This window comes from Geotrypetes seraphini, chromosome 1 (genome assembly GCF_902459505.1).
Source record: "Geotrypetes seraphini chromosome 1, aGeoSer1.1, whole genome shotgun sequence".
Classification (NCBI taxonomy): Eukaryota; Metazoa; Chordata; class Amphibia; order Gymnophiona; family Dermophiidae; genus Geotrypetes; species Geotrypetes seraphini.
Window position 1 is genome coordinate 101,833,327 of NC_047084.1, and position 13,131 is coordinate 101,846,457.

Here is a 13,131-nt window from a genome sequence, read left to right on the forward strand (position 1 = left end):
CCTGCTTTTCGCCGCCCCGTAGCTTCGATCCCTCATGCAGTGAGGGGGGAGGGGGGCGTTCGCGAAGGACCGAGTGCAGCACCACGTGGCTCGGTGCCGGCCTCGATCTCCGTGTGCTACGGTGGCCCCCTACGGGATTCGGGTACGCCGACCGCACGGCCAATAGGCCAGAGGGGGTAAGGTCTCCGCGCGGCGCCCCACATTGTGCGGGATAGAGAGCCAGATGCTGTGCGCCTGACCATCAGTTCCTTATATGTTGCCTGGTGATGTACATTGTGTGTTATGCCATTTTCTGAAGTGCGGTTACAGTGTACAGTTCATCACCGTTCATGCTTGATTATGATGTTCAGTTGATAACAGTTTGATAACAGTTTGATGTAATTGTGCTGTTATGGCTGCGGCCAAATAAATTCCACTTGAGTTGATAAACGCCTGAGTGTCATCATTGTGCCACGATAGACCATGAAGGGTATGAGCAACAGTGCTGAGTGCACGATTTGGTATTTCCTTAGATTACTATCACCTCTTAACTCCATCCTGTGCCCTCTCTTTGCAGAGTTTCCTTTCAAATTAAAGAGACTCGACTCATGCACATTTATATTATGTAGGTATTTAAACATCTCTGTCATATTTCCCTCTCCCGCCTTTCTTCCAAAGTATACAAATTGAGATCTTTAAGTCTGTCCCCATACACCTTATCATGAAAACCACATACCATTTTAGTAGCTGTCCTCTGGACCAACTCCATGCTTTTTATATCTTTTTGAAGATGTGGCCTCCAGAATTGTACACAATATTCTAAATGAGGTCTCACCAAAGTCTCCTTTTTCCTACTGGCCATACCTCTTCCTATGCAACCTAACATCTTTCTAGCTTTCACCGTCACCTTTTCAACCTGTTTGGCCACCTGTTTGATCATCACCTACAATCCCACCCAAGTCCCGCTCTTATGTCGTGCACATAAGCTCTTCACTCCTTAATCTGTACCGTTCCCTCGGGTTTCTGCAGCCCAAATGCATGACCTTGCATTTCTTAGAATTCAATTTTAGCTGCCAAATTTCAGACCATTCTTCAAGCTTCGCCAGGTCTTTCTTCGTTTTATTTACACCATCCGGCGTGTCTACTCTATCGCAGATTTTCGTATCATCTGCAAGAGGCACAACTTACCCGACAACCCTTCAGCAATATCGTTTATAAAAATGTTAAAAAGAGCAGAACCTTGAGGCACACCACTGGCGACCTCCTTTTCCTCAGAGCGATCTCCATTGATCACTACCCTCTGTCGCAGTACTTTCTACTCCAGTTCCATCTCAAAATAAAACATTATCAAAACTATCCAAATGGATTATTCCAAATTGGAAAAGGAAAACCAGATCTGAAAAAATAATTTCAAATAACACACTTCCTAGCTAACCCAATTGTATTAACTTGGCTTCCAGTCCAATTTCGTAGAAAATATAAGATAATAAAATTGGTACATCAGGGGATATTTGGTAAATTGACCAGATACTTTAATGAAATCTTACACATATACTAACCAGGACCTACATTGAGATCTGAAAGTTGAATGTTGTTAGATGTGGGAAGATGCAAAAATGCATTACACTGATACAGCAAAAATCCTCCTTTTCAGTGGCTGGCCCAGCGACATGGAATGATAGGTTTGGGAATTTATGTTTATGTGATAATGTTTTGAGGTTTAGGAAATTGTTAAAAACCTATTTCTTTGTCCAGGCATTTAATTGAAAAGAAGATCTATGAACTTGGTGGGCTTTCTCTATCATTATTACAGCTTATGGGTAATATAAACGATCAAGGTTTATTAAAAATTTAATTACTCACCTATTAACATTCTAGGCGATATACAATACAATTAAATTGAGGGGATCAAAATTAAAATAAATAACGAGAACCAAAACAGAAAATAAGAGGATAGAGGGTGAAATACAATAATTTTAGGAAAGAAAACATCTAAGGATAACACAAAAGGGTAGGGGAAAGCTAGTTGAGAGCTGCCTTTTCATAGATTGCAAGAGAGTCCTGGATTATGGATTAATAATCGGAAGGAACCGTATATGCTGGGAGGAGAGAAGCTGATATGCACGGACGGGGAGAGCGACCTTGGGGTGATAGTGTCCAAAGATCTAAAGGCAAAAAAAACAGTGTGACAAGGCAGTGGTTGCTGCCAGAAGGATGCTGGGCTGTATAAAGAGAGGCGTAGTCAGTAGAAGGTGTTGATGCCCCTGTACAGGTCATTGGTATTGTGTTCAGTTTTGGAGACCGTATCTGGCGAAGGACATAAGAAGACTTGAGGCGGTCCAGAGGAGGGCAACAAAAATGATAGGAGACTTGCGCCGGAAGACATATGAGGAGAGACTGGAAGCTCTAAATATGTATACCCTAGAAGAAAGGAGAGACAGGGGAGATATGATTCAGACGTTCAAATACTTAAAGGGTATTAACGTAGAACAAAATCTTTTCCAGAGAAAGGAAAATTGTAAAACCAGAGAACATAATTTGAGGCTGAGGGGTGATAAATTTAAGGGCAATGTTAGGAAATTCTACTTTACGGAGAGGGTGGTGGATTCATGGAATGCACTTCCGAGAGAGGTGGTGGAGAAGAAAAGGGTGACGGAGTTCAAAGAAGCGTGGGATGAATACAGAGGATCTAGAATCAGAAAATAATCTAATATAATAAAACCCTAAGCCGCGCATGCGCATTCTTACTTGCATGCTCCCATTTTCTGTGCGCTGTAGGTCCCCGCAGGTAGGAGTGCGCATGCACGGCTTAGGGTTTTGTTGGCTTCAGGCGGCGCGGAGGCTGTCGGCCGCGGCAGCTCTTGGCGCCTGCAGGCCACGGCGGCTATCGGCAGAGGGCAGACGCGAGGTAAGGGGTGCTGCTGGACAGGGGAAGAGACGGGAGGGGAGAGAAAGGAAGGGAGGCCTACTGCTGGATGGGGGAGCAGGAAAGAGGTGCTGATGGACAGGTGAAGAGATGGGGGGGAGAAAAAGGAAGGGAAGCTTGCTGCTGGACAGGGGGGGACAGGAAAGAGGTGCTGCTGGACAGGGGGGAGATTAAAAAAAGGGAGAAGGGCTGCTGCTGGATAAGGGGAGCAGTGAAAGGGTGGTGGTGGACACAGGGAAGGTAAAAGGAAGGGAGAATGGGTGGACAGCCGAGGAAAAAGAAAGACAGAAATACAGAAAGCGGCTAAGGAGAGAGAGAGAGAAAGAAATAAAGACAGACACATACACATATATTCTAGCACCCGTTAATGTAATGGGCTATAAGACTAGTATTCAATATTGAACTAAGGCAGATTTGCACGGCCTGTGTCTGTATATGGCGTTTGGGGGAGGATGGGCTGGGGAGGGCTTCTATGGCTGGGAGGGTGTAGATGGACTGCAGTAGGTTTTGACGGAGATTTCAGCAGTTGGAACCCAAGCTCAGAACCAGGTAGAGCTTTGGATTCTTGCCCAGAAATAGCTAAGAAGAAAAAATTAAAAAAATTTAAATTGAATCAGGTTAGGCAGACTGGATTCGGGTCTTGATCTGCCGTCATCTACTATGTTACGATTAAAAAGTTCTAACAAACAGTATAAAAATGAATGGAGAAAGATCGGAAGAATAAAGCGGAGTACCCCCAAGGCTCCACTCTCCCCAATACTTTTCAACATACTAATGTTAACATTAGGACCCTCTTTAGACAAGAAAGACTTCACTTCTTTTACGCAGATAATATCACTCCCTCCTACCAAATCTTTTGTAAAGTCCTAAAAAAAAAACCTATTTGGAAAATACCTTAACCCCTCCTCCTCCTACCCCCCCTACACACAAACAGGTTACTGCCACCAGAAATTAAACAAGACACAAATTACCTCTCCTACCTCAATAGATGATCAAGCTCCCTACAAACCAGGAAAGTGACACCCATACCAGAACCCACAATAGCAAGTCTATTTTTCTTTATTTATTCAATTTTCTATACTGTTCTTCCAGGGGAGCTCAGAACAGTTTACATGAATTTATTCAGGTACTCAAACATTTTTCCCTGTCTGTCCCAGTGGGCTCACGATCTCTCTAATGTACCTAGGGCAATGGGGAATTAAGTGACTTGTCCAGGGTCACAAGTAACACCGTGGGTTTAAACCCCCAAACCTCAGAGTGCTGAGACTGTAGCTTTAACCACTGTGCCACCCTAGAAACCAAAATGTAGTGAAAGTGAGCCAGTCAAGCAATTATGACATCACTGATGAGGTTGGCTCTTAGGCATTGGTGGAATGAGGCATTATGACATCGCAATACCAGCTCTGGTTATCATGGGCTGAAACTTGTCACACTATTTATTTATTCAATTTTCTATACTGTTCTCCCAGAGAAGCTGAGAATGGTTTACATGAATTTATTCAGGCACTCAACACCAGATAGAGTCAATCTTCTCTTCAAACCATATGCCATAATCAAACACCTACACAAACACAAACCAAATTACCTTTGTCATGAACCCTAATGAAATAATGTAATCCCTGGATATGGCCAGGCTCTTCTAAATTGTAAATCTCATTGAACTCCTTCTAGGTCATATTAGAGATCCATAAATACTAATGTAATTTAATATTGTAATTTTCTGTTGCTACCCATGCTAGAGTACACCAGATCCTTTCTCTGCTTTCGGCAGACTCAGCTCAGGACTCAGAACTCAGGAGAGTGTAATGTGGCCTCAGGAAGCAAGCAGCTTCTGTAGTTCTGCTAGCTTCCCCAGATGGCCATTTGTGTAACTCCAGTAGCCACTGCAAAGGTGACAAAAGTGTCCAGCAACTCAGGAAGGGATACTCATGTGGGCTTGAGAGGAGTAAGATGCTCGCTGGAATAGTCTTCCACTTCAGGTTATTGAGGCCAGCAGCGTGCCTGATTTTAAGGCCAAATGGGATAGACACGTGGGATCTATTCACAGAGAAAGGTAGGAGAGGGTCATTGGGGTGGGCAAACTAGATGGGCCGTGGCCCTTATCTGCCGTCTATTTCTATGTTTCTATCCTTTTCTGCTTTTTCCATCAACAGAATGTGCAGTTCATTCCTTCAGGTCTCTTTGATACTGCAACAGATATCACAGTCTTGCGACCATCTTGAACAAGGGAAACGGTCATTTTACAAATATGCACTTCTCCCTCCGTATTCGCTGTGATAGGGGATTAACAGAACCGCAAATACAGAAAAACCGCAAATAATTTTTTCATATGTTATTTGCTGTTTTCTATTAAAAACCATCGTGAATATGGTTAAACCGCGAATAACATGGTGGGAGACCTGGCCCTTTCCTGAAGGAGAGGCAAAATACGGTGAAGAAAGTGCCGGGAATCGGCGATTTTTCTATGCAAGCTGATGTAATTTGGGGGGAGGAGCCAGCAAGCTAAAAAACGTGAATAATCAAAACCGCGATTGCTGAAACCACGAATACGGAAGGAGAAGTGTATAGTAAAAAAACAAATAGAGCAGTATCCAAGTTTCCAAGTTTATTCAGCTCTTGATATAAATACTAATTGATAAATTACAGAAAAAATAAAAATACTTAGGGGATAGAGTAAACTCAGGAACTTACTGAACCAAAAGGGGAGGGGGAATGAAAGTATATTGAGATTAAAAAAAAAAGAAGAAGAAAGGGGCGGTAGTGGAGAGTACAATAGGAAGGGATGGTTAACAAGACTAAGCTTGTATGCAATGTCTTTGTATTGTGACCACTTCGCTGTTTGTCCATCTCTTTTCATTGTAAACTGCCTTGAATCTTCATGGCTTTTATATTTCATAACAATGTAGTGTAAACTCTTCGCTGAGTGTCCAGCACTTCTTGTTGTTAAACCGCCTCGAACTTTGGCGGTATATAAGAATAAAATTATTATTATTATTATAATGCCCCTGTAACGCTCCATGGTGCAACCTCATCTGGAGTATTGCATTCAATTCTGGTCTCCTTATCTCAAGAAAGATATAGCGGCGCTAGAAAAGGTTCAAAGAAGAGCGATCAAGATGGTAAAGGGGATGGAACTCCTCTCCTATGAGGAAAGACTAAACTAAACTAAACTAAACTAAGCCTTAAGTTTATATACCGCATCATCTCCACGGAAGTGGAGCTCGACACGGTTTACAAAGCTTAAAAATACAAGAAGAGAGGGGAGAGAGAATTTACAAGAGCATATGAAAAGAGGGGAAGTAAGCAGGAGATGTTATATATTAGAGAAAAAACCAGGTTTTCAGTTGTTTTCGGAACAGTTGGAGGGAGCCCAGGTTCCGCAGCGGGATAGTGAGATCGTTCCAAAGGCCCGTGATTTTGGAGAGGAGGGATCTTCCCAGTTTGCCTGCGTGGAGGATGCCATGTAGAGAGGGGAAGGATAGTTTTTGTCTGTGGGCTGATCTGGTGGTAGCAGGCTTTAGGGCGAGGAAGGATAGAGGGATTAGTGGCGGAAGGATGCCATGAATTATCTTGAAAGCCAGACAGGAGCATTTGAAGTGAATTCTGGAAAGTACAGGGAGCCAGTGAAGATTGGTAAGTAAGGGGGAGACGTGATCAAATTTGCGTTTAGCAAAAATCAGTTTGGCCGCAGTATTCTGGATGAGCTGGAGTCTGTGGAGACTTTTTTTTGTTAGGCATAGGTAAATGGCATAGGTAAAGGGCTCTTCAGCTTGGAAAAGAGACGGCTGAGGGGAGATAGGATTGAAGTCTACAAAATCCTGAGTGGAGTAGAACGGGTACAAGTGGATCGATTTTTCACTCCGTCAAAAAAAGACAAAGACTAGGGGACACTCAATGAAGTTACAGGGAAATACTTTTAAAACCAATAGGAGGAAATTTTTTTTCACTCAAATAATAGTTAAGCTCTGGAACACATTGCATAGCATAGCTGTTTTTAAGAAAGGTTTGAACAAGTTCCTGGAGGAAAAGTCCATAGTCTGCATGGAATACTGCTACTCCTTGGGTTTTGGCCAGGTACTGTAAGAATGGGGCTACTGGGCTTGATGGACCATTGGTCTGACCCAGTAAGGCTATTCTTATATTTGCTTCAGAGAAGCATTTGTTGTTCTCTGCTGGGGAAGTTTAAGTTTGTGGGGTATTAGTTCTTATTTCAAGTCTTGTACGCCTCTTTAAAGATAAGAGTTTTTTAAATTTGGATTTAAATTTATCCAGAGAGGCTTCTGATCTTATGTCTGATGGGAGGGCATTCCATAGAGTGAGTCTACTTGGGCCCATGGCTGCCCATCAACAAGTGCTGTATCTTCAAGGGCCTCATACTAGCCTAAAGTCACGGCCCCCCAAACTTGGAATTCTCTCCCTAGCCACTTAAGGGAAGAACCCAATATAGAAAAATTCAAGGGTAAACTAAAGAGCTTTCTCTTTAAAGATGCCTTTGTAAATTAGTCATTTAGTCTTCTAACTAATTTTATTTTTTCTCTATAATTTTATTGAAGTCATTTTTATCTTCCCTCTCCTTATGTATCTCCCTTATTTGTTTCTATAACTTTTAAACAAATTGTGACTCTTATCCATCTCCTCCCTTATGTTCCTAGTTTCGTTAAATTTGTCAATAGTCTCGTTAGTCTTAGTTTTGTTATTTACTGTATTATTCCCCTTATTTTGTAATTTTATTATTATGTACATCGCTTAGAATTTAGATTAAGTGATTAATCAAATTATTATTAAACTTGAAACTTGAAACTACAATAACTTCCACCACAAGGCACCAAGATATATATCTGTCAAACTGCAACCTTTCATGCCTAGCCATTACCTTCGCTCAGACAATAAGAAATGGCTCAGCATATCTCTTGGAAGATCTCACTGGAAACAGCACGCAAGCGCTCCGATACGACCTTCCCCTCCCCCCAGATCAGGTCTCTGGATAGCCTGATGGACTTCAGGCAAGCAATAAAAATCTTCCTCTTCCAATGGCCCAACCACAGACCAGACACTCTATATGTGGACTAAAGACCTATATGTGAGCTGACTCATTTTACATGTATTTCCCATGATCCTTCCCTGTATGCCACCAATTGTCTTGCCTGTTTTGCTCTGTTCCTATGTGCTGTAGATAGTTTCAATAAGAGAGGCTGAATAAATTGCGGCTGTACTCTCTTGAGGAACGTAGGGAGAGGGGAGACATGATTGAGACATTTAAGTATGTCACCGGTCGTATCGAGGAGGAAGATGATATTTTCTTTCTTAAAGGACCCTCGGCCAGAAGGGGGCATCCGCTAAAAATCAGGGGCGGGAAATTTCATGGCGACTTCAGGAAGAATTTCTTCACCGAAAGAGTGGTTGATCATTGGAATAGACTTCCTGTGCAGGTTGTCAAGGCCAGCAGCGTGCCAGATTTTAAGAATAAATGGGATGCGCATGTGGGATCTCTAAGAGGGTAATAGTGGTGGGAGAGTCATCGGAATAGGCAGACTCGATGACATATAGGATATCTGGGAGAATAAATTTAGGGAAGGGGATCTTTAGTGTGGGCAGACTAGATGGGTTATGGCCCTTTTCTGCCGTCATTTTTCTATGTTTCTATGTATGTTCATATGGGTTGTATATAGGTCCCCCCACTGTTTGTTGAAACTAGATAAGTATGTTCTCTTGTAACCTGTCCTGAGTTTCCTGGGAGGACAGGATTTAAATCTAAATAAATAAATATTTGTAAGTGCTGGCTATTACATGTGTAGGTAACAAAATTTTGAAAACTCAGAGGAGCCAACCCAAATTTTTGGCTCTCGCCTTCAATCACCACTCCAAACGTCAAAGATGAATGAACATTATGGTAGTTTTAGTTATTATCTTTTGAAGAATAGGATGGGAAGTATATGTTGTGATATGTTTGAGTATGTCCTGAATGTGTGTGTTTTCTATTGAAACCCGCTTAGGTGTTAAGTGGGGAAGAAATTTAAAATAAATAAATAAAATAAAATAAATAAAATATTTAAAATAAATAAAATATAAATAAAAAAATTATATATATAATTTTATAAATATAAATAAAAAAATAAATAAAAAAATTAAAATAAATAAAATATTTAAAATAAATAAATAAAATAAAATAAATAAATTTAGCTAAAGACTGCATATATTTAGGAGTTGGAGTAAAAAACAAGCTCCGATTCCAGATAGGGAGGAGCGAAGACAAATCGGCTGAAGCCTTGGGGCCAATATACAAGGAGGGGGAGAGATGGATTGGGGTGAGCGGAAGGGAGGTCGCCCCTTCCGATCCGGCGATCACACGAGGCGGACGCGGCTTCCCTTCCGCCCACCCTCGACTACTGTCTGCTCTCTCACCTTCACGAGCGCCTCCGGCACCAACGTGGCTGGGAGGTACACGCGGCCAAGTGGTCGAACTCCGGAAGGGGAGGTTGGGCCAATGCACACATGGCAAAGGGGGGAGTCTCCGGCTGAGAGCGGCGGCCAAGTACAGTCGGTACCAAGGGCCGCTAGCCCCGACATGGCCAGGAGGGGGTTCACGGTACACACGGCCAAGTGGGCGAACCCCGGAAGAGGGGGTTGGGCCGCTGCACATGCTGCCAAGGAGAGTCTCCTGCCCGAAGCGGCGGCCAAGTATAGTCGGTAATGCAGCCCGCAGCCTGTGTTCATCTGTTGCAAAACCATACCTGGAATAGTTTCCCTTTTAATAAGTACCCTAAAGCTAATCTTCCCCTGCCCCAACAAAATCAAGGGTGAGAGGGAGAGACAGTTCAACCAACAAAGCACTAAAGAATAATAAATAGTTGTGGTAAAGGAAAGCCCTCAGTCACACAGCTTGCACAGGGGAATAAACCCTTGAGCTCCAGCTGAATAGTGGGTTCCTTTTGAGTTCCTTTTAATAAGTAAGCATCTAAAATTGTTACACACATAGCCATTTTCAAAAGTAATAATAATAATTTTTATTTTTATATATCGCCTAACCAGCAGTTCAAAGCAGTTTACACAATAGGTGCTCAACATACGATATAATATCATCATACATAATAAAATTCTAAGTAACTAATTCAAGCATTAAAACTAATGAATAAAAAAACACAATATAAACTAAAATAAGTATAGATAAAAAGATTAAAAGTACATGATTATATGAAGTACATGATAATATGAAAATCAATAATGTATATTATATTGTTTAAATAAGTGGGTTTAAAGATCTTTTCGAAACTGATAGTAAGTAAGAAACGGAGAAACGAGAAGATTCAACCATGAATTCATTAATCCTGCTTGGAATGCTAAGGCCCGATCCAAACATTTTTTGTAACGACATGCATTTGCTGAAGGAAACTAAAACCAATCAGGTCTACGAATATTTTTCTTAGAAATACACTTCTCCCTCTGGATTCGCGGGAGATAGGGGCAGAGCCGGACCGTGAATGGTGAAATACCGCGAATATCTTCTGGTCCGGCTCTTACCCACCCCCGCCTCCCTCCTGCCTTCCCCCCGGCATCCCGGCCAATAGGAAATAACTGCCGTGAGTTCCCGTAGTCTCTCGAGACTATGACGGGAACTCCCCACAGCCATTTCCTATTGGCGATCTATACAGGGCAGGAGTGTAGGAAGATCGCTCCTGCCGCGAAAGCCCGCTAGACCAGGTAAGGCCGGGACACCGGGGGGAAGGCTAAACTGTGGGGTTTTTTTTCTTTTTTTCCCCCTCCCTAAAAAATCGCTAATATGTGAAATCGCGATTGCCGAAACCGCGAATGGGGAGGGGGAAGTGTAAAAAAACTAAAACGAGAAACAAGGTAAGCCGACGCTAAGCCAAATAAAACTTTAAAACAAATTTAAATAACACCCAAGCCTCAAACGGTAGCCAGTGAAGCTTTTGATAATATACACTGATGTGATCGTGTTTTTTCAGATTAAAAATCAAACAAATAGCTGTATTTTGTGTGATTTTTAGTCGGTTAGTAGTTATTTTATACGATCCCAGATAAATAACATTACAATAATCCAATACTGAAAGGATTGAAGATTGAACCAGCATTTTTAATTATATAAAATCAAAATATTTCCTAATAGTACACAGTTTCCAGAGGACAATAAAACATTTTTTAACCAGAGAATCTGTATGGGCCTTAAAAGATAAGGACCAATCTAAAATAACCCCTAAAATTTTCAGCGTAGGAGATATCGAATAAGATTGACCCTTTAAAAGTAAAGTTGTTTCAGTAATTTTTTGATTAGGACTAGCTAGAAAGAATTTTGATTTACCCGGATTTAATTTCAATCTAAATGTAGATGTCCAAATTTACATTACATTACATTAGTGACTTCTATTTCGCTAGTACCTTGCAGTTCTAGGCGGATTACAAAAGAAGATAACTGGACATTTCCAGGAAAATTACTATTTAGGGTGCTGTTTACATGATTGAGTCTTTTAAGGGAAAATTACAAGAATGGTAGAGACTTTGAAGGGAAATTTACAAGAGAGGGGATGGACAAGAGGATGTGTTTTGATATCTAGATAAATTTTTTGAATAGCAGGGTTTTGATTTCTTTTCGAAATGATTTGAAGTCGGTCGTTGTCAGCATGTTGGAGACGGGGTGCTCAAGTTTCTCACTTGTGTATGAATAAAAACTATATAATTTCACACTTCTGAAGTGAGTTCAGTTAAAGGGATGAGTATTGAAATGTCATCTGCGTAAACATGTTTACCTTTAAACCATGTAATAAATAACATAAAGGTGCCAGGTAAATATTAAATAAAGTTGGAGAAAGTGGTGAACCCTGAGGGACTCCACTTTCATTTACCCATCTGGCAGAGTATTGACCTGCACCTGGTAAGACCTATTTTTCAAAAACCCTTGAAACCAATTCCATACCCTACCTGAAGTTCCGATGGAATCCAAGCATGCTAGTAATATATCATGGTCAACAAAGTCAAAAGCATGACTCAAATCCAGTTGTAAAATAATTGCGCTTGAACCCGATTTGAATAGGCGCTCCAGTAGATGTAGGTCGTGCACAATGCCAGACAACATGATGCACGACCTACTTCTACTGGAGCGCTGGTCTAGGTCCTGGCAACTCAGTTTCAATGCCAAAAAATGCAAAGTCATGCACCTGGGCAGCCAAAATCCATGCAAGACTTACACCCTTAATGGCGAGATCCTAACAAGAACTGAAGCAGAACGAGACTTAGGGGTGATCGTCAGTGAGGACATGAAGACTGCAAATCAAGTGGAGCAAGCTTCCTCCAAAGCAAGGCAAATCATAGGTTGCATTCGCAGGAGTTTCGTCATCCGTAAACCTGAAGTCATTATGCCATTGTATAGATCCATGGTGAGACCACACCTGGAGTACTGTGTGCAGTTCTGGAGGCCGCATTACCGTAAGGATGTGCTGAGACTAGAATCAGTCCAGAGAATGGCCACCCGGATGGTCTCGGGACTCAAGGATCTCCCATACGAGGAGCGGCTAGGGAAGTTACAGCTCTACTCACTCGAGGAACGCAGAGAGAGGGGAGACATGATCGAGACATTCAAGTATCTCACGGGCCGCATCGAGGTGGAAGAGGATATCTTCTTTTTCAAGGGTCCCGTGGCAACAAGGGGGCATCCGTGGAGAATCAGGGGCGGGAAACTGCACGGTGACACTAGGAAGTTCTTCTCTGGTTGATCTCTGGAATAGTCTTCCACTTCAGGTCATTGAGGCCAGCAGGGTGCCTGATTTTAAGGCCAAATGGGATAGACATGTGGGATCTATTCACAAAGATAGGTAAGGAGGGTCATTGGGGTGGGCAGACTAGATGGGCCGTGGCCCTTATCTGCCTTCTATTTCTATGTTTCTATGTTACTATTGAAGCTATAACCATTTCAGTGCTATATCCTGAGCGGAAGCCGGATTGAAAATTGTGTAAAATTTCAAATTTATCTAAATAATTCACTAATTGCACATTTACTAAACCTTCAATCACTTTTGTGAATGAGGGAATAGAAACAACTGGTCTGAAATTGGATGTATTAGTTATAGGGCTCCTTTTATCAAGGCGCGCTACGGGGGTTAGCGCATTGGACATTTCATCACACGCAGCCTAAAATCCTTAACGCCTCGTCAATGGAGGCATTAGGTACTAGCGCGGCAGGCGGTTTATCGCGCGGTATTCCACGCATTAAACCG